Source organism: Mercurialis annua, linkage group LG8 (genome assembly GCF_937616625.2).
Source record: "Mercurialis annua linkage group LG8, ddMerAnnu1.2, whole genome shotgun sequence".
NCBI lineage: Eukaryota > Viridiplantae > Streptophyta > Magnoliopsida > Malpighiales > Euphorbiaceae > Mercurialis > Mercurialis annua.
The window spans coordinates 25,365,421-25,391,466 of NC_065577.1; the positions used below are offsets into that span (position 1 = coordinate 25,365,421).

Sequence of the window (26,046 nt, forward strand, 5' to 3'; positions counted from 1 at the left end):
CTTGATTCAATCAAGTCTTAATCGTAGATTTATATCGCTATAGGTATTCACCTAGTCTTACGGAGGTATTGCCTTTTCGATTGATCAAAAAATTCTGGGCTAATCACCAGACACAAAGTCTGTGATCAATCAATCAGTCACAATTTCTCGGGATGATTCCACCGAGTTCAATCCACACTCCATCACAATACTTCCTCTCTAAATCTCGGGATAATTCCACCGAGTTCACTCCACACTCCATTCATAGGGTACATACACTCCATAAACACTCCATAAACACACCATACCCTTTCACCTTCCACTCCAATATTCTAGCCATGAGTCCCGAGGTAATTCAACCGGGTTATCTCATGCTAAACGTCACACTCCAATCACACCACACATTCACTCCACAGATTCATACCTCCAAGAGGCCCCATTGTCAGTTAGTTGGGTTCGTTCTATGTTTGTCTATACTTGACCCGACTTTGTGATCACATTTCTAATGCAAACTATACGCATATTCATGATATGCATAAAGCAATATAAACAATACAATCCAGCCAAACCATTCCAAAACAATTAAGTCGTATTCAAACGACACAAACCAATCCAATCAATTCAAGCCAAACAATTCAATCCAAACCAATTCAATCCAAACAATCCATGCGATGCATTTAAATACTAATCATATAGTACTTTAATATAAAGTTACTACGATAATGCGAGTAAGTAAAATATACTCACAACTTGCTTATCCAAAATCTTCGTTTACTATAGCGTAAGCTCCCTGAGCTCCTTTTCTGCTAGTAGGTCGTCTTATCGGATCTAGGACATTTATCAAATAGATCTCGAGTGAGATTCTAATTCCATAGACACATAGCTCGAGAATAAACAAGTTCATAAATTGTCGCATTATCGACCCCGTAGTCGACTATGTTTGCTAACCGTAACGTAGTCCGACCTCTAAAAAAACAAACATTCTTAAAGTTCCATATGTCCTCTACAATTTTTGTTTAGGTCTCGGACTAATTCTAGCACCCGAAGGTGTCGGAAACTAGCCCTTAAGTTAATAACTTGGGCTGTCCTGTTTCCAGAACTGTTATGTGCAACTTAATGTTCTGCTCTATTCGAGCCACTTAGAGACCGAATCTGCAGAGACATAAACTTAGACAGATTTAGATGACACTCTTAAGTTTCCGTACCAATAAACGGGACTTAATTTGGAGCTCTATATTTTGATATATTGCCTTAGCAACGAGGCTATTCTGCAGCGCACTAATTCCAGAAATTCACCAACCTTATCATTCACTTAAACTTAACTCCAATGGACTCTAATTCAGCTATTTCATCACCAAATCAATGCCTAAAACTTATCAACACACACATATCAATAACTTAGGGTCATGGCCGAATACTTTCAAGCCATTACTTAACCAAACATACAACTCAATTCCTTATTTCACTTAGGCAATCGTCAAACACTTTGTGTTCATGATTGTTGCCGAATCCATAGCTAACAAACTCATTCAAACACATCAATCAAAAATCTTGTGAATTCATAAATTCCTTACCATGAATGATTCCTCATAGCCGAATGATTCTAGCCTCCTTTTCACAATTAATACACTTCTTTCAAGCTTAAGAACACGCTACATAATCAATTAGACAAAACTCCAATTTTAGGTTTATAAACCCTAACTTATTCAATCTCAAAATCATCCAAACTAACCATAGAAACTTTAAATTACTCTCCATAGATTGATCACCTTTGCTCTAGGAGTAATTTGCATCCAAAAAGATGGAATTTGGTGAAAGAATCATGAACTTGTGTTCATGGAGGAGGGGACAGTTTTTCTAAGAAGAAAAGAAGGAGATGAGGGCCTTTCTTAGGCTAAAGGGAAATGATGAATCATTTCCTAATAAGGCCACTTAATGGCTAAAAGGCTATTTTGGCTCAAAACGGTCAATTTGCACTTAAACTCAAATTCCTAATTAATCGTCGTACCTAACTTTTGGAATTCCTTTTTCGATAAATTCTTATTTTAATAATAATAATAATTCCCATTTCAAATTATTATTATTTCTCGACCTATCTTTAATAATTCTCATGTCGGTGTCCATTTCCCGACCTACTTGGTCCAAATTATGAAATTTTAGGACCCGTGACATCATTTTCTTATTTCAAAACTTTAGGACCCGTGGCATCAAGAGAATGAGGAAAATATAGATGGAACTGAAAATGCAACATTTTCACAACCCGCAAGAAAAACATTGACAAGTGACAACAGGATAATGAAGAATGTAGTCTTAGAAACAAGGGAATTACGAAAATGGTTTAGACTTCAAACCCACTTGACTTGAGATAAGCCGTGGATGGACATGTTGGAATATGCTCGATATGAGTTATAATTAGGTACTTTAGATAAAACCGGAATTGGTTGTAATGCAGATTAAAGAAATCTTATAGAAGAAGGGCAGTTGGTTAACAAATTGGTAACTTAAATAAATACTATGAACAGGTTGATTTTTTCTACCAGGCTGTCTTCTCAAGTTTTTATTGATAACTATGAAACTTTTGTGAATGAAATGTTTATCAAATTCAGTTTCAATACATATTCTTATTGGTGTTTTCGCTTTGGGTGAGAAATTTATATTTCTTTAACTATCATGTAGTGTTTATAGTTCTAATGTTTGGGGTTGTTATGATCGCAGCAATAATAGTGCAAGAGCAACACTTGATGCAGATTGGTTTTAGGCCTAAAAAGCTTTCAAGTAAGATCATTAAACTACAAGTCTAGATATAAATTGATTTTCATCCGCATAAAATAAATTACATAACAGGCAAGGGAATTTGAAAGGAGGAAAAAACTACCGAGTTTCTTCCAAATTTAATGCTTAGTTTAGCTTTTTTAATCTAACCTAAAAAATGTTATTATTTATACCTCAACCTCAACAATATGAAGTTTACTTTCCTCAGGCAAGTTATCCAAGATAAAAGTAACCATACCAGAAGAATCATACTTGAAATCAACATCATTGTGATCGACAATGCACTTCCTTGGCTTAGTCGACGAGTAAGCACAAAACTTGCCACACCCTTTAACCTCCATATATACTTTCCCAACTAATTCACTGCTCAAAATTATCCAATCTCTAATTGCTCGCTATGCTGGTTTCACCCTTATATCCCTCGTCCAACTCCGATAGTTTTGCTCCTCCTTTCACTTCATACTTTAGCCCATCAATTGCACCACCGGCATTATACATGGAAATGAGTTCCAAGGGTGCAAAGCTGAACCCATGTGCTAACACTTTAATGGGCGTCAATGTGAATATGTCATGCTCAAGGACTTTGAGTGACAGCAGTAGAGATTCATTAAAATGGAGAGTAAAGCTCAGCAGTTCGGTGACAGTAAATAGCAGAGTCACCATTCCAGTTACATTCTATTGCTGCTTCAGCTTTTTTAATCTAACCTAACTAATGTTATTATCTATACCTCAACCTCAACAACATTGTGATCGACAATGCACTTCCTTGGCTTAGTAGACGAGTAAGCACCAAACTTGCCACACCCTTTAACCTTCATATATACTTTCCCAACTAATTCATTGCTCAAATTATCCAATCTCTCATTGCTCGCTATGCTGATTTCACCCTTATATCCCTCGTCCAACTCCGATAGTTTTGCTCCTCCTTTTACTTCATACTTTAGCCCATCAATGGCACCACCAGCATTATACATGGCAATGAGTCCCTAGGGTGCAAAGCTGAACCAAGGTGCTAACACTTTAATGGGCGTCACTGTGAATATGTCATGCTCAAGGACTTTGAGTCACAGCGGTAGAGATGCATTATAAGGGAGAGTAATAAGCTCAATAATTCGGTGACAGTAAATAGCAGAGTCACTATTCCAGTTACATTCTGTTGCTGCTTCAGCAATGAGATGGACATCACGACCCTTAATGGCGCCTGTTAATGCATCAGATTTTGTTTCGTGGAATGTGTTCTTTCTTTCAAAACTATTCCAAGCTGCTCCTTGTAAATTGTAAACTCCTTAAACGCCTGTGTATTTGTTCATATTCCATATCTTCAGCAAGCTGCCAAAACACAAATTGCTGGTAAGAAAATGTACCCACATATAACTTTCTATGCTTAAACCCTGTGTTGCATAGAAATTTTTCAAGTCCTACATTTCAACGTGTTGGTTTTGTTTCTGGAACGCATATAAAACTCTAAATTCTATATAGAAAATATTGTTTCGGCCGTGTTATATAACAGCCATCAACAAAGATTTAGCTACTTGTCTTGTAGTTCTTACCTAACACCATCACGAGCTGGATTGGAAAATAAACAGTCACGGGTTGGCCGGCCAGGCAAACGGGCACGAAGCACGGACCCATCAGGCAAACCAGCTTCATTAGCACATTAAAATCATGCTTCCCAGGCTCATCACTGGTTATAAAATCACTCATCGGAATTACTGATCTAACATAAAAATAACATCACGGTTGCCACATATACGAATAAAAAATGGCGTTTTTTGCAACATTAGGAGTACCTAACATAGATCGGACCACCGCTAATAGCTCTAGCTGAGGCATGATATTCACCAGCTTGATGGTGTGAATGAAACATGTCCCAATTCGCCAGCATAAATTCTCCTAAAAATACAATATTGTATGCCGCAGCTGCTATATGGATTGTGTGTGATACGGGGTCCCTTGGTAGGAAATCATCCGATGCTCTTACTACAACCATCTGTTTAGAACTGTGCCATACACCAACAAAACATTGTATCAAACCTGGGGTTAAAATATTGCTAGCGTTTAATCAAAAATTACTTTTTTCAGTAAACAACATGAGATAACTAAATGTAATGTAGTAATTTTTAAAATTAAGGGGAGAAAAAGTTCAAACCTATATTTATGGAGGTAATAATAATTAATTTAAAATTTAAATCCAATCCAAATAGAAATTCTAATTATTATTTTTCGGGATGTAAAGCCACCTTCTAGTTTTAATTAGTTACTCTCTTTTAATATTTAAAATGAAGAATTTTTTTTCCTCTTAAATCGGTTGTAAGGATCTTAATCTTATTAAGGTTGTTGGGGTCCTTGATTGGATTTGCGATCCGCAACTTGAAAAGCAAAAGAAGTAGAAGTATTTTAATTGGTTTATCTTTAGAGATTTAAAGAAACTAATCTATTTTAAAGGAGGCGGTTTTTTTAGGTATTTGAAAACCACCTCTAGTTTTAATTAGTGGTTTCTTAAAAAATCTAGAGTTGGGATCTTAGAAGTTTTGAAGTTTGTTTTTCTTCAAAAATCTAGAGTTTATTTTATTAGATTTATCTTTTGGATTCAAGAAGGAACTTGAAAAGCATGAAATTTCAAGAATCGAACTTTTTCACGTACTAATCGAACAAGATTATAGTTAAAATCCTGCACTCACGGAACTATGGTCATCGTTGGAAGCCGAATTGACTACCTTTCGCGGAATTTCGGCTTGATTATTTCCAACTCAATTAATATTTTTGCTTGTGTTTTTGTATCAATCATTTATATTATTTTATTTGATAAATTAAAATTTGAATAGTTTGAAAGTTCATAAGGCTGGTTGTATGAAAAAGATTTAGAAGTATGTTTGTTTTTCCAATAAAATTATTAAATTATCAATTACCAATGATTAAATTAGTTCTCTAGTCTCGTCCATAATAAAAAAGGATAAAAAAATAATATCTAGTGTTTGTTTAGAACCGACTACATGTCGTTTACAAATTTAATTTGGAACTGAAAATTCACAATCTATATAAATAATTTTATTTTAACCACATATTTTTTTATCTGCCGCGAAAGCTCAAACACTCTTCTCCTTCGAAACTGCCACCACCACCACCGCCGTTACTACAGATTAGGACACCATCACCACCTCTGTATGCAACGGCTGACGTCGAAATTAAAATTTTAGTATCAATTGCTGCGATTGAGCGTTTCTATTAGTTAGAAGAATTTGCTGCATCTTTTCATTGCTTATTGATTTCTTGCTGCAGATTAATTTCTGAGACTCGCCTTAAACAATTCCTCCACATAGACTTGGTAAGTGATTTGATCACAACCAATATGTTTATAGAGAAAATCGGCAAATGCATAGTCCAACTATGGGAACTTGATAGTGTGATGATACATGTAATCAAGATTCAACTCAACGTTTTTTTTTCCTGAGCTTATTTAGATGTCTCACTCATTTAGTCCAGAAAGTATTCATTCCAATTCCAATTAAACTTAGATGTCTCACTTATATTAGTCTGACGCGGTGCATGCAGTTTTTCTCCTTCAATGTTATAATTAATTTACTAACTGGTTATATTAGTAGTTATATAACTGAATACTTTTAGCAACAGTGAAGATATTTTGGTATAGTTTCTCTAGGCCAACATACCAGGAAGACTATGAAATGATCTTTAAATAATTAGGCGTCAGTGATATTTATAAAGAAAAATAGTGATAATCTTTTCCTATTTTTCTCTTTTAATAAGCCTGTGGATTAAGCAACATTTCATTTAAATTTTTTATTATCTCATTTATCAGGGTAGCGAATTTGATGTTGATACAATGAAGACAATATCAACAGAGTATGCAAAGGCCAAGAAGCAAGCTATCCAAGGTAACTTTTCCTAATTAACTTTTCATGTAGTAGCGGTTTTACTACAATTAAACATCATTTCTTCAAATTATTTTTTATTTATCTCAGAAAATCAAAACCAGTGCTGCTCAGGAGAGCTACTGATTACTGCTAGTGCTAATATCCAAATTTAAATTTACCTACAAAAATAGTTTTACAAGTTTTTAGCAGGGGAATTTTATTATAAGCCACATTTTGTAGGAATTTTTGAAGTGTTTAATTCCGAGCTGCTTTGGAATTTTCTGATTTCACTTGTTGCATCCTGAGCTGCTTTTAGTTTCTTCATTTTTTTTGGGTCATTTCTGCAATTTATTTCTGTAATGGATTTTCCTTTTTGGAATCTCAAACCCTGAAAGGTTTTTATCTTTAAATATTTTTGTTGCCAACGGAACTTTAAGTATTTGAGCTCTCATAACTTGAACTCATCGTTCTGTTTGTCCAAATAATGTTAATGATCTTTATTATGTTCTTGTTTAACAATTTATTCCTTCCTTTTCATTTGAAGAGGCAAGTAAGGTGGCGAACATTGAGGACATACAACACATATCAGATGATAAGGAATTTATTAGAGATATAATGGATAACATCAGAGGGAACTTGAATGTCCAGAAAGAGATGTTCTATCAACAGACAAGATTGTATGAGCATCCAGCTGAAAAACAAGAACAGCAGCATCAGAACCATAAAGAGAAAAATGAGGACGAAGAGAATGATGATTTTAGTCGTGAATTAGAAGCGCAACTATATGAAGAAGAGCCACAAGAATAGAGACATGAGGAAGAGGAAAATATAGGTGGAACTAAAAATGCAACATTTTTACAACCCGCTACAAGAACATTGACAAGTGACAACAGGATAATAAAGAATGTATTCACAGAAACAAGGAAATTAGGAAAATGGTTTAGACTTCAAACCCACTTGAGTTGAGATAAGCTGTGGATGGACATGTTAGAATATGATCGATATGAGTTATAATTAGGTACTTTAGATAAAACTGGGATTGGTTGTAGTGCAGATTAAGAAAATCTTATAGAAGAAGGGCATTCAGTAAACAAATTGGTAACTTAAATAAATACTATTAACAGGTTGATTTTTCCTACCAAACTGTCCTCTCAAGTTTTTGTTGATAACTATGAAACTTTGTGAATGAAATGTTTATCAAATTCAGTTTCAATACATATTCTGATTGGTGTTTTCGCTTTGGGTGAGAAATTTATATTTCTTTAACTATCATGTAGTGTTTATAGCTGTAATGTTTAGGGTTGTTACGATCGTAAATAGCAATAATGGTGCAAGAGAAACACTTGATGCAGATTGGTTTTAGGCCTAAAAAACTTTCAAGTAAGATCACTGAACTACAAGTCTAGATATAAATTGATTGGATTCTTCCACATAAAATAAAATACATAACAGGCAAGGGAAATTTAAAGGAAGAAAAAACTAACGAGTTTCTTCCAAATTTAATACCCACCCTGCCCTCTTTAATCCACTCGACGCGTGCAATTTATTTTCTGTCAAGACGTCCCGCAATTTGTACTCAGTTCAGCTTTTTTAATCTAACCTAAATGTTATTATCTATACCTCAACCTCAACAACATTGTGATCGACAAGGCACTTCCTTGGCTTAGTAGACGAGTAAGCACCAAACTTGCCACACCCTTTAACCTTCATATATACTTTCCCAACTAATTCATTGCTCAAATTATCCAATCTCTCATTGCTCGCTATGCTGATTTCACCCTTATATCCCTCGTCCAACTCCGATAGTTTTGCTCCTCCTTTTACTTCATACTTTAGCCCATCAATGGCACCACCAGCATTATACATGGCAATGAGTCCCTAGGGTGCAAAGCTGAACCAAGGTGCTAACACTTTAATGGGCGTCACTGTGAATATGTCATGCTCAAGGACTTTGAGTCACAGCGGTAGAGATGCATTATAAGGGAGAGTAATAAGCTCAGTAATTCGGTGACAGTAAATAGCAGAGTCACTATTCCAGTTACATTCTGTTGCTGCTTCAGCAATGAGATGGACATCACGACCCTTAATGGCGCCTGTTAATGCATCGGATTTTGTTTCGTGGAATGTGTTCTTTCTTTCAACACTATTCCAAGCTGCTCCTTGACAATTGTAAACTCCTTAAACGCCTGTGTATTTGTTCATATTCCATATCTTCAGCAAGCTGCCAAAACACAAATTGCTGGTAAGAAAATGTACCCACATATAACTTTCTATGCTTAAACCCTGTGTTGCATAGAAATTTTTCAAGTCCTAAATTTCAACGTGTTGGTTTTATTTCTGGAACGCAAATACAACTCTAAATTCTATATAAAAAATATTGTTTCAGCCGTGTTATATAACACCCATCAAGAAAGATTTAGCTACTTGTCTTGCAGTTCTTACCTAACACCATTACGAGCTGGATCGGAAAACAAACAGTCACGAGTTGGCCGGCTAGGCAAACGCGCACGAAACAAGTACCCATTAGGCAAAACCAGCTTCTTTAGCACATTAAAATCATGCTTCCCAGGCTCATCACTGTTCATAAAAGCATTCATCAGAATTACCGATCTAACATAAAAATAACTTCACGATTGCCATATATACGAATAGAAAATGACGCTTTTCCAACATTAGGAGTACCTAACATAGATCGGACCACCGCTAATAGCTCTAGCCGAAACATGATATTCAACAGCTGGATGGAGTGAATGAAACATGTCCCAATCTGCCAGTATAAATTCTCCTAAAAGCATATTGTTATATGCCGCAGCTGTTATATGGATACTGTGTGATACGGGGTCCCTTGGGAGGAAATTATCTGAAGCTCTTACTGCAGCCGTTTGTTTAGAACTGTGCCATGCACCGACAAAATATTATATCAAACATGGGGTTAAAATATTTTAGCGTTTAAAAAAAATTTACTTTTCTCAACAAACAACATGAGATAACTAAATTCTTAATGTAGTAATTTTTAAAATTAAGGAGAGAAAAAGTTCAAACCTATATTTATGGAGGTCTTAATAATTAATTCAAAATTTAAATTCAATCCAAGTAGAAATTCTAATTATTATTTTTCGGAATGGAAAACCACCTCCTAGTTTTAATTAGTGGGTCTCTTTTAAAATTTAAAATGAAGAATTTTTTCCCTCTTAAATCGGTTGTAAGGATCTTAACCCAATCAAGGTTGTTGGGGTCCTTGATTGGATTTGCGATTCGCAACTTGAAAGTAGAAGAAGTAGAAGTATTTTAATTGGTCTATCTTTAGAGATATGAAGAAACTAATCTATTTTAAAGGAGGTGGTTTTTTTAGGGATTTGAAAATCACCTCTAGTTTTAATTAGTGGTTTCTTCAAAAATCTAGAGTTGGTACCTTAGAAGTCTTGAAGTTTGTTTTTCTTCAAAAATCTAGAGTTTATTTTTTTAGATCTATCTTTTGGATTCAATAAGAAACTTGAAAAGCACGAAATTTCAAGAATCGAACGTTCTCACATACTAATCGAACAGGATTATACTGAAGACCTTGCACTCAAGGAACTATGTTCATCGTTGAAAGCCGAATTGACTACCTTTCGCGGAATTTCGGCTTGATTATTTCCAATTCGATTAATATTTTTGCTTGTATTTTTGTATTGATATTATTTTATTTGATAGATTAAAATTTGAATAGTTTTAAAGTTCTAAAGGCTGGTTGTATGAAAAAGAATTAGAAGTATGTTTGTTTTTCCAATAAAATTATTAAATAATCAATTATCAATGATTAAATTAGTTCTCTAGTCTCGTCCATAATAAAAAAGAAAAAATAATATCTAGTGTTTGTTTAGAACTGACTACATGTCGTTTACAAATTTAATTTGGAACTGAAAATTCACAATCTATATAAATAATGTTATTTAAACCCCATATTTTTTATCTGCCGCGAAAGCTCAAACACTCTTCTCCTCCGAAACCGCCACCACCACCACCTTTGTTACTACAGATTAGGCCACCATCACCACCTTTGTTACTACAGATTAGGCCACCATCACCACCGCTGTATGCAACGGCTGACGTCGAAATTAAAATTTTAGTACCAATTGCTGCGATTGAGCGTTTCTATTAGTTGGAAGAATCTGCAGTTCTCAATGAGTCTATCTCCGCTCAAGCAATATATCGACGAGCCTCTTAATGAGTTCGGTGAGGTAACTATTTTCTACTTAATCCTTTCTTTTTTTTAATTGTATTTTTAGCTGTTTTTGATTGTTTAATTATTTGACTAATAGCTGTGAATTTTGCGGTGTAGAATGATTTAACAAAATTTCTGAAATAAAGAAAGTTTGGTATTCTAGAAGGTTCACTTACATCTTTGATGCTATGCCTTCTAACAAATTGGCCTTGTTTATGCAATCTCTTTATGCTCATTCAATTTATAACCTAATTTATTTAATTTATGCTTTTAATTTAGTTTATGTTGTGCAGTTTACGAACTTGTTTTGATGATACGCAAGTTACATGGTGAGTAGTAATGCTCCTTTGTCTCGAAGATTATGCGGCTTGTATTGCCTTTACTGTTTACATGAAACTCAACCATTCAAGCCACCTTTAAGAATCTATATATATCTTAGTATGTTCCCCAAGCTACTGCATCAAACTTTTTAATTGACAACTTGACGAGCATAAAGTGTATCTTAGTAGTTTGTAATTAAAGCTTAATCGAGTTTAGTTAAAACTATTGTCATGTGCTATTTTACTTGAGATATTGTTCTGTGGATTGTTTCCAAACTACCATCAATTAGAAGCTGCCAAGGTTTCTTTTTAATAATTGCAATGCGATTATGATATATGATATATTTTCTTTTCTTTAGTTAATTTAGGTCTTCAATCGATCTGAACATGCTGAATGATTTTTCTTCTATCTGTAGCTATGAATTGGGTGGTACATACACAATTGAATTTGTCTTTTTCCTTTTTATATTTTTGGAGATTTTCTAGAAAGGTTATTTGTAAGGTTATTGGCTCTAATGACATAGTTTGCTAAAATGTGCTTTTATTTGTTTTAATCCCTCTCCTTCTTGGAACCTCATTCCATGCATATTCTTGCAGGAGAGCTAAAGAAACGTAAGCAGCTTGGGATTGATGCAAAAGTTCAGGGTATAAAAGATGTTATCAGTTTGGTCAGTAGAATGCTAGAAAAGAACATGTTTCTTTTTGGCGCTGTGCACATAAATGAAGGCTCTACTACAAAGTTAGTGGACGAACTTACACAATTGTATGGCACAGCTGATATATGGATTGTGTGTGATACGGGGTCCCTTGGGAAGAAATCATCAGATGCTCTTACTACAGCTGCCTGTTTAGAACTGTGTCATACACCAACAAAACATTATATCAAACATGTGGTTAAAATATTTTAACGTTTAATCAAAAATTACTTTTTTCAGCAAACAACATGAGATAACGAAATGCAGTGTATATAGTAATTTTTAAAATTAAGGGGAGAAAAAGTTCAAACCTATATTTATGGAGGTAATAATAATTAATTCAAAATTTTAACCCAACTCCAACTAGAAATTATAATTATTTAGCAAATTAGGTCAGAAAAATAAAAAACTTACCAGTATAATGCATTAGTATTGTGACTCATGCAAGCAATGCATCCATTATCAGGAAAATTCCTAGCAACAGAAGAATCAAAAGCCTAATGATATTGCTTTGTCAATTCTACCCTTCCTCCTAAGTGTTAGTAGTATGTACGCCCTAGGGCCATTTAATCATGTATATTTGTAGAAATAATCCCAATGGTAAAGATATATATGTTCTATTTGAACTAACTGTCTCATCAACTAAATGTTCATTTATTACGTATTGTCCTTATCACATTGTGATAGAATCTATTCTTAAGGTGTAAAGAATATGAGTGACAGATTCTATTATACAAGTGATCTAAATAACCGTCCATGATCGTTGGGGTCCTGCGAATAAGGGCATCGCATTATCACGGAAAGATCGTCACCACTATTTATTCTCCTGATTAGTAAAGAGTTGCTAATTATAGGAAGTAGTGAGTCTCATACTAATTGATGGAGATCAGAATAAACATGTGGACACTCAAGGTGTTGAGTGAGTCGAACAAGTGACGCTAGATGACTTATACATGGTAATTCATTAAAGTCAGTTTAATGTCATCTAGTTAATAATTGTACATATGTCCTTTGACTTGCGGTGACACTATCTTGTATATAGGTGATTAGAGTTTGATACTCTTTAACCCTAGATCTTTCATGAGGTAGGGCCGCGGGATGTGTTGGCTCTAATTAGTTGTATATGGAGATAGGGGTTTAACCTAGAAAGGATTCATCACTCTGGATGAACAGAGACAAGATTCTATGCTATCTCGAATTATTCTTGATGGATGATAAAACATGCGCAGGTGTATATGAATTACATAGAAAGTTGTTTCTAGTGGAAGTCATATTTATCAAGAATTAGAACTGAGAGATGAGGTCATATAATCAAGACAAACAATGTTTGACTTAACCGTGACACTAGTCGAGATTGGAATCTTAGATGAAGGGAATTTTAAGTGTACGGTAATTATGAGCATTGGTTCATAAAGAATGCATCGAAACATTCATCTTTATTTGGGGGTCGTGATATGTTGCTAGACGTCACTCTCGATCTACGAGAATTAATAATTAAATGGGATTTAATTATTTAATATAAGAAAGGCGTTTCTTATGTCTCTCGTTGCCATATAGATGTGAACCTAGTTAGTCACACACAATAGAGTGTGCAACCGATTGAGTTTACGAAAGATCGATTTCATATAGATACTAGCATATCTCGGAAATTAATCTAAGATGAAAAACAAGTACAAATTAGGGACTAATTTTTAAGAGTTATAAATTAGTAGGACCTAATTGTAATATGTCCAAATTAATTAGGGACTAATTTATAAGAGTTATAGATTAGTAGGAACCTAATTATATTTTAACCAAATTTTATGATTAAAAGGCTTAATTAATTAATTAGTGTAATTAATGATACTTTAAGCATTAATCATAAGTTAATGGAATGATGATGTCATGGTAATGTAATGAGATAAGGAAATAAGTTTATTTGTGATGTCATATGATGACATCATCAATATGATGTCACCTATGTGATGTCACCACATGAAAGGTGTCATGTGGTGGCAACACCTTTGCTTGGTGTGTGACACCTAGCATGCAAGGTGTTGCATTTTTAAGCAAAGTTCTACCTTATAAAATGAGCTTGGCTTTGCTCATTCATAACACCAGACAACACACATCTCACTACAAAGTTGTAGAGAGAGAAAGCACTTGAAGGAGTTCAAGTAGTTATCAATCACGGGAAAAACTTGGCGACGCTTTTCATACATTCGAGCAAGGACGTAATCGCGGCGAGAGTTTGAGCTTAGGGCTGCTCGGCAAGAGGAACTCTTGCATATTACTTCAAGGCGAGTATTCAATCGGACGCATACTCGTGTGGACGAGCTTGATGTCGTCTTACTTTTGGGACTACAAGAATCGTTGGAGAATCGACATAGGTATTCTTCTTTCGATTCCTAGATGCGTGCTTTAAATACTAAATGATACGATGATCCATTTGTTGTTCATATGATCAACTTTAGGATTCAGATTGCTGGAATTTTGATTTTGAATTGAAATATACGATCCGGACCCGCGCCTCCTGCTGCACCAACAATGGTATCAGAGCCACCGTATCATCGAGTATTAACGCTTTACGATTGAATACATGTATAAATAATCATGGACTTAGAAATTATTATTGGGCATGTAATTTATAATTCTGAGGGCTTAATTTTTTTTTCCAAAACGAACAAATGCTATTGTGATATTAATTACATTTGAATAAATCCTGTCTAGGAGATTGGTACTTAAGTGGTTCGCTCGTGACCCTCCAATCTATCTTGGGAATTTTTCTAATGTGATCATTTAACACAATACGTGATTCGCTTGTTCATTATGTTGTTATCAACGGAATATGCGGAAAAAGCGAAACCCGAAAAAAAAACCGAAAAAAAATATAATATTTTTTTTCATAAAAACCAAAAATGACGAAAAGCGGGTTTTACACCCGGGAAAAAGTTTTCGGCTCAAAAAAAAATTTGTTTTCTGTAAAAAAACCGAAATCCTGAAAAAGGAGTTTTACACCCGGCATAAAAAAATGTAAAAAAAAAGTAATTTTTTGTTTTCGAGGATCAGCAATCGGTTGAAGTCTTCGAAGGTTCTAGGATGATTCCTCGATACCTAAAGAAAACAGATATTACATAGTGAATGATTAGGGAATCATTTCCGAGATATGTAATAGTTTGTTCATTCTTTTTTGGCTAAAGAATGAGACCTGGGAAGTCCATGATCATACATGTGTAATTGCATGATTGATTTTAGCTTTAATATGTATGTGTAATATCCCGTAAAATTTTAAATTATTTTTGTAATTTCCGACGTGGTTCCGGGTATGTTTTGAGGAGTATTTTAAATAGTTCGTGGTTCGATTCATTTTAGGTTCGGTTATTAAAAAAAAAGAATACATCTTTGGATTCGTGGTTCAACCAAATGGTTGAACCACTGCCGTGTGACTCAGGTCTCAAACGAGACCTGAGAATCACGATTGTTCTCGTTCAATGCCTGGTCTCGTACGAGACCAGGCATTCTCGAACGAGAACAAGGCCATTCGGTTGTTCTCGTTCGAGAAACAAACCGGGACAGTGAGCCTTCCATTTCTCACATGATTTCAGCAAATCCAAACTTATTTCTTCCCTTATATATATCAATCTTTTAAACCTAATTCATTCACTACAAATCCAACAAACTCTAGCCACCATCTAGTTTGTTGTTAGTCGATTGAGCTCGGTTAAGAATCCTTGGTTCGTTCTTAATTCTTATTCGTTGTATGAATGTTACTGTTACTTGACTCCTTGCTTCATTCGGTTTTGGTTTCACGTTGAGAGTTATTAGGATTGAGCATTGTTAGATTGAATCATTAAAGTTGATGAAAATTGTTGTTAGAAATTAATAAACCATGTCTTGGATGTTCTGTAACTATTTCCACGAAGAAGATGATGCCTTGGAGGGAGTTTGTTTTTAAAATAGAATAGATGGTTAATTTGCCACTTCAATCATGTTACATTTTTGTTTAAATCAAATTAATCCCTTGAGTTAAACTATACCTAATGAATTGGATTTTGTTTTGATTTATAACTAAAATGTTGTTAACGATAATTATTTATAAATTAAGTTAATATAATTACTCGGGTAATTATAATTGCCTTCAAATGTCGTTTTGGCAAAAGTTGGCTAAATTACAATTTAGTCTCTAAACGAGTTTTATAACTTATTTACATAAGTTTTTGGTTAATAACTTCATATTTTATTTTAATTATAAACAAGCGCTATTAAATTGAATTCGGATATCAAATTGGATAAAGTACAGTTTAGCCCCTAATTGGCTAATGTACAATTTAGTCCCTAATTGACTAAAGTACAGTTTAACCCCCAAACTTTATTAAACTTAAAATGGTTAGATTTTTAGGGTGTAACTTGGGTTACTTGGAATTGAAGTTATTGAGTTCTGCTTTTAAAGTGGATTATTATTTTATTGAATTATTTTAAAAATATAAACTCGGGTTTATATTGATAAATGTTTTGAATCGGGTTAGACTTGGGTCACCCGACAAGTGAGGTTAGCTTGGTAGTTAATGATAACTCGGCTAACCCACTATTTGGAAATTAATTATTATTTAAAGATATTAAATAATATTTGTTAATTGGATTTTAAAGCAAGAACTCAATAGACTTATATTAATTGGACTTTATTACCTTTTGGGTATTTTTGTATTATTCTGGATTATTTAATTCCAACGTGTTAATTGTGCTAGTCTTGTGTGGTGTCTAGTACTCTCTAGAGTTAGGGTCTGTTTTTAATAATTATTTTATTTGTCTAGACCCGTCTATTGTTCGTGCTCCAGAGGCGAACCAGGATTAGTTGCTTGCCGGTTTTCACGTGGATTAGCAAGCAGTGAGTTTGTACTTACTATTTACCGCTTTATTAAGTAAATTGTTATTTTAATATTAAATATATATACTGTACGTACATTTCAAACTGTTTTTATATTATGGCTTCTAGTTGGAACATGCTATCTAATGGGCATCATTAGGACTGCGTGCGCACCGGTAATGATCTGGGTAAGGTAATTATGGTAATGTGGTAACTTGGTGTGAGCATAGCTCTCGGGACCATGCAGAGTAACTCGGTGTAGCTCAGCTCTCGGGACTCTGGTATAAGTGTGGTCAGTGGTAACTCGATGTAGCTCAGCTCTCGGGACCAGACCTATTGGATTATGTTTATTATTTAGAATTGTGGATTAGGGTTCCAACTATTATTCGTAATATCGTTATTAAATGTTTTAAACGATTTTAAAGGTTTTCCACTTAATAAATGTAGATAATGGTATAAACTCATCTCAGTATATCTGACTCCGTTGTTTTTCCAATTTTTTCTAGGGTTTTGATCTGAGAGAGTCTGGTGATCTCCGCATTTACTTTCTTCGAAGGTTCCATTTATATTAGTATAACTATAAAACTATTTTATTCTTAGACCGCAGTAGTTGACTAGACGTCTTTATTTTATTTTAGTTGTTGTCAGATTGGTCTATTGCTTTGGCATGTTATAATACTATTCAGAATTATTTATGTTAAACCGAATTAATATTATTATTGGAAAACATGTTATTTTAATTGTTGAATATTATAACTACTAGATTTAGGCTGAAGTCTCGGTTGCCCCCGAGCATTGGTTTTCTGCAGGTTTATGTGTTATTATGTTAAATGAAAGGCTAGCTACGGGTTTTGGTACTACATTACCCATACCCTAGCGCCGGTCGAGATTCATGAAAATGGGTCGTGACAAACTTGGTATCAGAGCTTTGGTTTCAAACCAAGGTAATTTGCTTGCTATGTGTTTACTCTGTTAAGTATGGTTGTGTCTTAGGAACTACTGCGGATATAGGTTTCTATCATGTCTTTAAAAACGTCATCTTTTGATTTTTAAAATATTCTTCCTACACCAATAGGATTGCGTCAAATCAGTCATTATATGTTGATTTGACACTGTTAATTGTCAATGTTATTTCACTTGGGTGAATATTTTACTGCTGTTGATTTCTCGGGAAATCCTAATTGTTATTTGTGTTGTTTCATACTTGGGTATGAATTACGTGTTATTTAAATTGTTTTTGTTCAATCCTTAGGATATGGACAATGTTGTTCATACTCGTGCTCGTGTTGCAGCAGAGCAAGAAGCTGTGGCTGATGATGCGATTTCCAAAGAAGTCGATCAGAACGTACCACCAGTTCCGGCCAATGCTGGACGTGGTAGAGGTAGAGGTGCAGGTAGAGGTAGAGGCAAAGGAGCTGGTACTGGTAGAGGTGGAGCTAGAGGATGTGGTGTAGCAGGTGTTCAGGCACCGAATGTGCAGCAGGCACCGAATATGCAGGCGTTCGACTTCACTACTTTCTTTGCTGGGATTGTCGAGATACAGAACAACCAGGCTCTTTTGCAGAATCAGTGTACTGTACTGGGTCAGTTAGCGCAGCAACAACAAACTCAGGCTGGTGCTGTAGCTGGTATGGGTGGACTTGCTGGAGTCGGTCACATTCCGACAGACAGAGAGATGGTGATAACCTACACGAAGTTGAATCCGACTTCTTTTGATGGTACTGGGGATGCTCTTGACTTTTTGGAAGAGTTTGAATACAATAGTCAGAGAGTTCAAGCTACTGATCGTCAATTAGTGATGCTTGTGGAGATGTCGCTGAAGGGTCCAGCTAAGGACTGGTTTCGCGATAACATCAGGCGGCGATAGATGGCTACATTGTCTTGGGCTGATTTTATGACAAGGTTCAGAGGTTACTATCTACCCTTCTCTGTTACTGAGAATTTCAGAGAAAAGTTGCTAAGTTTGAAGAAAGGGGATAGATCAGTGACAGACTACACTAAGAAATCTTCCTAAAATGTTGAAAGATTAAGTTTATAGTGATTAATCATTAAATTGAGTTATCAATGGCTCTCCATTGGAGCAATAAACTAACACACTTTGAGTTATCATCTTGTCGGCTATGGATACATAGGGGTGAGATGATATCGTCAAGAGGCTGTTGTTGAGTTTATTGTTAAGCATGAGATGTTACGGGTGTATCAATATAGTACACGAAAATAACGGCAATTAGGCGTACCTGAGTCGTGTATTATTCAAATTGATACATCTTAGTTGATTCAATGGGTTAAACTTAACTAATGTGGAAACCTAAGAATAGAATTAAGTACTTGAGGGTGAAAGCATTAGGAGCCGGAAATGATTGAACCTCATATGAGATATGATGAACAAGTAGTTGTTCACTTATATATCATTTTGATCCAAAGAATAGCATTAAGTACTTGAGGGAAAGATAAATGAATATAAGAATTCAATCACCCGCTTGAAATCTTTTCCAAAAAAGATTCGCGTTTCCTATTTTGGAAGTGTAGGATTCGAAAAAGATAGTGGGAGGCCATTTTGATAAAGACCAAATCATTATGGTTAAATATATAAAATAACATGAATACTAATTAGAGATCTTTGTTATCTAATGGATAATAAGATTAAATAGAATCCTTTAAAGTGACATTCACGATAATAATCGGCTAGTGGTTTAAAATCAATTTTTTGATTGATTAAGATATTTAGATGCCTCCAAGGCTATTATGAAAAAGAAATGCACATCGGTTAACAAAGATAAGTGTTTTCATTTGTTAAGATGTAGGACAGTATAAGTCATTGCCGGAAATATTTGGAATATTTAAAAGGCGGTTCTGTCAATAAAAGAAAGTGTTTCTTTTGTCAAACCGAAAGACATTGAAATGGAAATTGCATTAAGTATTGTGAATACTTAAACGGCAATGACGAGAGGAATGACAATTCCATCAAGAATGTGTCTATCTCAAGTTTCAATGTCAATTGCTCATTTAAAAGCTTGGGTATTGAATACCGATGCTAATTCTCACAAGTGTTTATCTTTTACGGATTTAGTAAAAGTGAGAAAGATAAAAAAAAGATGAAGTAATCTTAAAGCTCGGGAATGACGCAAGCGTTGCGACAAGAGCTATAGGATCAACTTCAATTTTCTTAAGTAAACATAAGTTGTACTTAAATAAGTATTTTTGTACTTACCCACTATATATAGAAATATCATGTCCGAATTTGTATGACAAATTTGGTAGTTGATTTTATATTTACAAAGGAAGTTTGTAGTGTTAAATTTGATAATACGGAGTTGGGTATGGATATGTACAAAATGGTCTTTATTATTTGATTAAAGATGTTTAATGCAAAAGATGTTTTGGAAATTAATACCATAAGTTATCAAACTTCTAAACAACTTTGGCATTTATGATTTGGACATATTGCAAAAAATAGACATAACAAGTTAGATAGGATGGGAATCTTAAGCAATCAAGATTTTGCATCTCTTCCGATTTGTGAGTCGTATTGTAAAGGCAATATGGCCTGATTATTCTTTGTGAGACAAAGAGGTAGAGCTAAGGCCGTTTAAGAGATCATACATAGTGATGTATATGGTACGTTTAAAGAAAAGGACCAAGGTAGATACTTATACTTCATTTTCTACATCGATGATTTATCTTGACATAGTTAAGTTTGTCTTATAAAGAACAAACATGAAGATTTTGAAATGTTCAAATGACTTCAAGAATGATGTAGAAAACCAAATTGGAAAAAGTATTAAGACTTTACGATGTGATCGAAAAGGGAAGAAAACTTGAGTACAAAATTTGGCACGTTCCTAATAGGAATCTGGTATTATTTTTCAACTTACTCCTTGGGAACACCATGGTTGAATGGTGCGTCTGTCAAGAAGGAGGTATCGTATATTGTGGGACTACGATCAATAATGAGCTATATACTGACATATCCATCTCGTTATGGGGTCAAGCACTTCTTACCGCAAATAAAATTCTAAACTAAATTTTGCACCATAGATACCTTAAGAGATATAGTATGGAGTCAAGTCTTAAGGATGTTAAGATTTGAGGGTGTTCGGAACATATCAGGAAGCTGATATCCGATAAATTTGGAATCAAAATCAATCATGGAAAGGTTAAGTTGGATATCCTAAAGATAGTTTAGGATATTTATTTCTATATTCGAACCGAACAAACAATCGTTGTTTATCGGTGGTAGTCTTTCTTAATAAAGCGTTTATTCAAGAGGGACACTAAGAAAGGAATATAGAATTAGATGAGGAGTCATCTAGTTACCAACAAAATAATGAATAAATGAAGATTGATCAAACCCACTAAAAGCCGGAGTTAGTAAAAGATGTATCTACATTAACAACTCGAAGATTAAGTAGAGTATCTCGTCCACTGGAGAGATGGTTTTCCCGCATGATAAACAAGAGTTGTTTAGTCATGGAGAAAAAGATCAAGTGTTGATCCCTCTACTTATGAGGAAACTATATGTGATATAGATTCTTCAAAATTGGTTTGAAGGAATAAAATCTTAAATGAATTCCACATAAAGAAACCAAATTTTAGGAGCTAGTCGATCCATCCAAAGGTATTATACCAATAAGGTTTAAATGGATCTTCAAGTGTAAAATTGGTACTAATGAAAAGGTGGAGACCTTTAAAGCTAGGCTTGTTGCAAAAGAGTTTTGCTAGAGGCAAGAAGTCGTATTGTGAATACACTTTATCACCGGTAGCCATGCTTAAGTCCATCAAGATTTTTCTTACCAAGGCTACATTTAGATTTTGTGGTTGGACATATGGATGTAAGAACCACATTCCTTAATGGTTAAATTAAGGAGTATATCTATATGGAACAAGCCGAGGATTTTGAATACGAAGAAGGTTCCAAGGCGTGTAAGCTAAAATGATCCATAGTGGATGGAAAGAAAGCTTCGAGTTTCGTCGTCTTGATAAATTCGTAAGGAGTTACGAATTTATTAAAAACGATGATAAACCCAATGTTTACAAGAAGGTTAGTGGGAGCAGACTCACTTTCATGATCTTGCATGTAGATAACTTATTACTAATAAATAATAATGTCGGAATGTTAACTTTTGTAAAATTTTGGTTTATCTAATATGTACTCCATCAAAGACCTAGGAGAGGTAGCCTAAATTCTCAGTATTAGACTCTACAGAGATAGATCTAAGAGAATAATTGGTTTCTCCTAAAGACTCTTCTTATAAAATATATTGAAGTAGTTCAATATGGAAGTTCTAAGAGAGGATTGATACTAGTTAGGCATAAAATTCTTCTTTCAGTGTTTTCCGAAACTTCTAAAGAAAGAAAGAATCTAGTAAAGATACCACAGGCTTCGGCAATTGGTAGTCTGAGGTATGTGTTTCCACTTTAAAAGCTAGAAATTGTCTATGCGGTTAGTGGGACTAATCGGTTTTAATCCAATCCATGTTGAGAACATTACATGGTTCTTAAAGATATCTTTAAGTACTTCTGTAGAACTAAAGATATGATATTAACAAATGGAGAACGAGATTTTTAAGTAGACTGTTTTACAGATTCTGATTAATAATCAGATATGGATAACAGAGAGTCTTATCTCCAAATTCATATTTATCTATAATGAAGGAGTAGTGAGCTAGAAGTGTTCTAAGCAAGAATCAACTCCATATTCCATTATAGAAGCCGAGTATATTATGACATGAGATGTCATAATAGAAGGTGTTTGGATAAATTAGTTTGTAACTGAACTAAGTACGGTTTTCTTCCATTAAAGTCGACAGTTCCTCTTTTCTGGGACCATAATGGTGCTACTGCCCTAGCAAAAGAAACCGGGTCTCACAAATTATCCGAACATATGTAAAGGCATTATCATATTATCTAAAGAAAGTGTTGGAAAGAGAGAAATTGTTTCTCTAAAAGATATCATCAGACAATAACATGGTTGACCCACTGACAAAGCCCATGACTTAGAGTCATTAATATTTACATGATTTAGAGTCATTAAGATTTACATCTTGAGAAGATGGGGCTTAGATATAGTTGTCAATGGCACTAGTGCAAGTGGGAGATTGTTAGTAGTATGTGCCCTAGGGCCATTTAATCATTTATCTTTGTAGAAATAATCTCAATGGCAAAAATATATATGTTCTATTTGAACTAACTGTCTCATCAACTAAGTGTTCATTTATTACGTATTGTCCTTATCACATTGTGATAGAATCAATTCTTAAGGTGTTAAGAATATGAGTGACAGATTCTATTATACAAATGATCTAAATAATCGTTCACGATCGTTGGGGTCTTGCAAATAAGGGCATCGCATTACCCCGGAAAGATTGTCACCTCTATTTATTCTCCTGATTAGTAAAGAGTTGCTAATTATAGGAAGTAGTGAGTCTCATACTACTTGATGGGGATCAGAATAAACATGTGGACACTCAAGGTGTTGAGTGAGTCGAACAAGTGACGCTAGATGACTTATACATGGTAATTCATTAAAGTCAAATTAATGTCATCTAGTTCATAATTGTACATATGTCCTTTGACTTACGGTGACACTATCTTGTATATAGGTGATTAGAGTTTGATAGTCTTTAACCCTATATCTTTCATGAGCTAGGGCCGCGGGATGTGTTGGCTCTAATTAGTTGTATATGGAGATAGGGGTTTAACCTAGAAAGGATTCATCACTCTGGATGAACAGAGACAAGATTCTATGCTATCTCGAATTATTCTTGATGGATGATAAAACCTGCGCAGGTGTATATGAATTACATAGAAAGTTGTTTCTAGAGGAAGTCATATTTATCAAAAATTAGAACTGAGAGACGAGGTCATATAATCAAGACAAACAGTGTTTGACTTAACCGTGACGTTAGTCGAGATTGGAATCTTAGATGAAGGGAATTTTGAGTGTACGGTAATTATGAACATTGGTTCATAAAGAATGCATCGAAACATTCATCTCTATTTTGGGGGTCGTGATATGTTGCTAGACGTCACTCTCGATCTACGAGAATTAATAATTAAATGGGATTTAATTATTTAATATAAGAAAGGCGTTTCTTATGTCTCTCGTTGCCATATAGATGTGAACCTAGTTAGTCACACACAATAGAGTGTGCAACCGATTGAGTTTACGAAAGATCGATTTCATATAGATTCTAGCATATCTCGGAAATTAATCTAAAATGAAAAACAAGTACAAATTTGGGACTAATTTGTAAGAGTTATAAATTAGTAGGACCTAATTGTATGAACCTAATTATATTTTAACCAAGTTTTATGATCAGAAGGCTTAAGTAATTAAATAGTGTAATTAATGATACTTAAAGCATTAATCATAAGTTAATGGAATGATGATGTCATGGTGATGCAATGAGATAAGGAAATAGGCTTATTTGTGATATCATATGATGACATCACCTATATGATGTCATCTATGTGATGTCATCACATGAAAGGTGTCATGTGGTGGCAACACCTTTGCTTGGTGTGTGACACCGAGCATGCAAGGTGTTGCATTCTTAAGCAAAGTTCTACCTTATAAAATGAGCTTGGCTTTGCTCATTTCATAACACCAGACAACACACATCTCACTACAAAGTTGTAGAGGGAGAAAGCACTTGAAGGAGTTCAAGTAGTCATCAATCACGGGAAAAACTTGGCGATGTTTTTCATACATCCGAGCAAGGACGTAATTGCGGTGAGAGTTTGAGCATAGGGCTGCTCGGCAAGAGGAACTCTTGCAGATTACTTCAAGGCGAGAATTCAATCGGACGCATACTCGTGTGGACGAGCTTGATGTCGCCGTACTTTTGGGACTACAAGAATGGTTGGAGAATCGACATAGGTATTCTTCTTTCGATTCCTAGATGCGTGCTTTAATTACTAAATGATACGACGATCCATTTGTTGTTGATATGATCTACTTTAGGATTCGGATTGCTGGAATTTTGATTTCGAATTTAAATATACGATCCGGACCCGCGCCTCCCGCTGCGCCAACACTAAGCCCCCCACCCAAAGTTTCCAATATATATTGCACGCCCACCTTAACTCCATATATAACCGCAGACGCTAGATAACTATGCAACTCATTATTAAATTTATAAACTTCTTTAGGATTCATCAAACCTAATCCCTGCATTGCCCAGCGGATCGCTTTTCCATGTTGGTTCATTCTTCATCACCTCTTTTGACACCGTTGGATATTTCATCAACGATCCATATTCCTCCATCTCCTTAACTCCTAGATGGACCCCACCCCAGTATCCTGTGATTGCATGCCACACATACACGTATTTCAGCCTATATTTCTCTTTCGCTATGCTCACTATGTTCTTTATACCCACCGTCGGATCATCTTTCTTTTGAAACTTTTCGTTTTCTTTTATTCCAGTCAACCTAAGTAACGGCTGAGATTTGCTTTCATCTTGTTGTGAATATCCACCGATGGATTGCCATCCATCATCGATGATCACAAATCTTGGAGGAGTCCCACCGTCGGATAAACTCTTTAGCCCATATTCTACACCTTTTTGTGTAACTTCTTGGTAAAAAGCATTCCAGGTGCACCATCCAAAATAATCAACTATTGCAGGCAATTTTTTCTCATGCCATTGACGGAACGTCTTTGAGTGCAACTTAACAGCTCTAACAGCTTATGTTATAGTACTAAACGGATCAGTACCAGCGTGAATAAAAAGAGAGCGACTAAATGACGACGCTTTAGTATCCACGTCACCACTCTCCAAACATAGCTTAAGCTCATCGTCAATCTTCCCCTGCGAACAAACTCTAAATGAACCTTCAATCAGAGGCAAAAAAACTGTATAGATAATCTGATTCTCTTCATTTCCACCGTGAGATTCAAGATGGGACCATCCTTAGTCTCCACCATTAAAAACTGAGTTTCTAACGAAATATCCTTGCCGTGATCTCCCATTTTTTGCGCCAATCCAAAATAGTTTGAACCGGAAACATGCCATGAACCGGACGTCTCGTAAAGTACCTAACGGTACTACGTGACGACTGTTTTCTTATTCAAATACAGCTCCGAGAAACACTTCGTCCACCGGACCTGACGATGAAATGGATGTTGCTATTATATTGTCCGGTAGTCCGTTCAAGATCGTCTGATCTTTCACAATTTGTTTTCCATCAGAAATTCAAACCGCCGGCTTAATCGTCATTGTCTCTCGCTGTTATTTTTCTTCTTCTCTTTTGTCTTCCTTTTTCAGAGGTGATTCCACTTCGGTTTTTTGCAATGCTAAACAACTTGTAATTACAAAACACTAAACTCCGCTTTTAATATATCACTCTGATTCGT

At 35.0% G+C, this 26,046-nt stretch overlaps 1 pseudogene; it reads right to left on the minus strand.

The window, feature by feature from the left end:
• Positions 1–2,918: 2,918 nt before the first annotated feature.
• Positions 2,919–25,924, minus strand: LOC126661088 (probable galactinol--sucrose galactosyltransferase 6; annotated as a pseudogene).
• Positions 25,925–26,046: the final 122 nt, after the last annotated feature.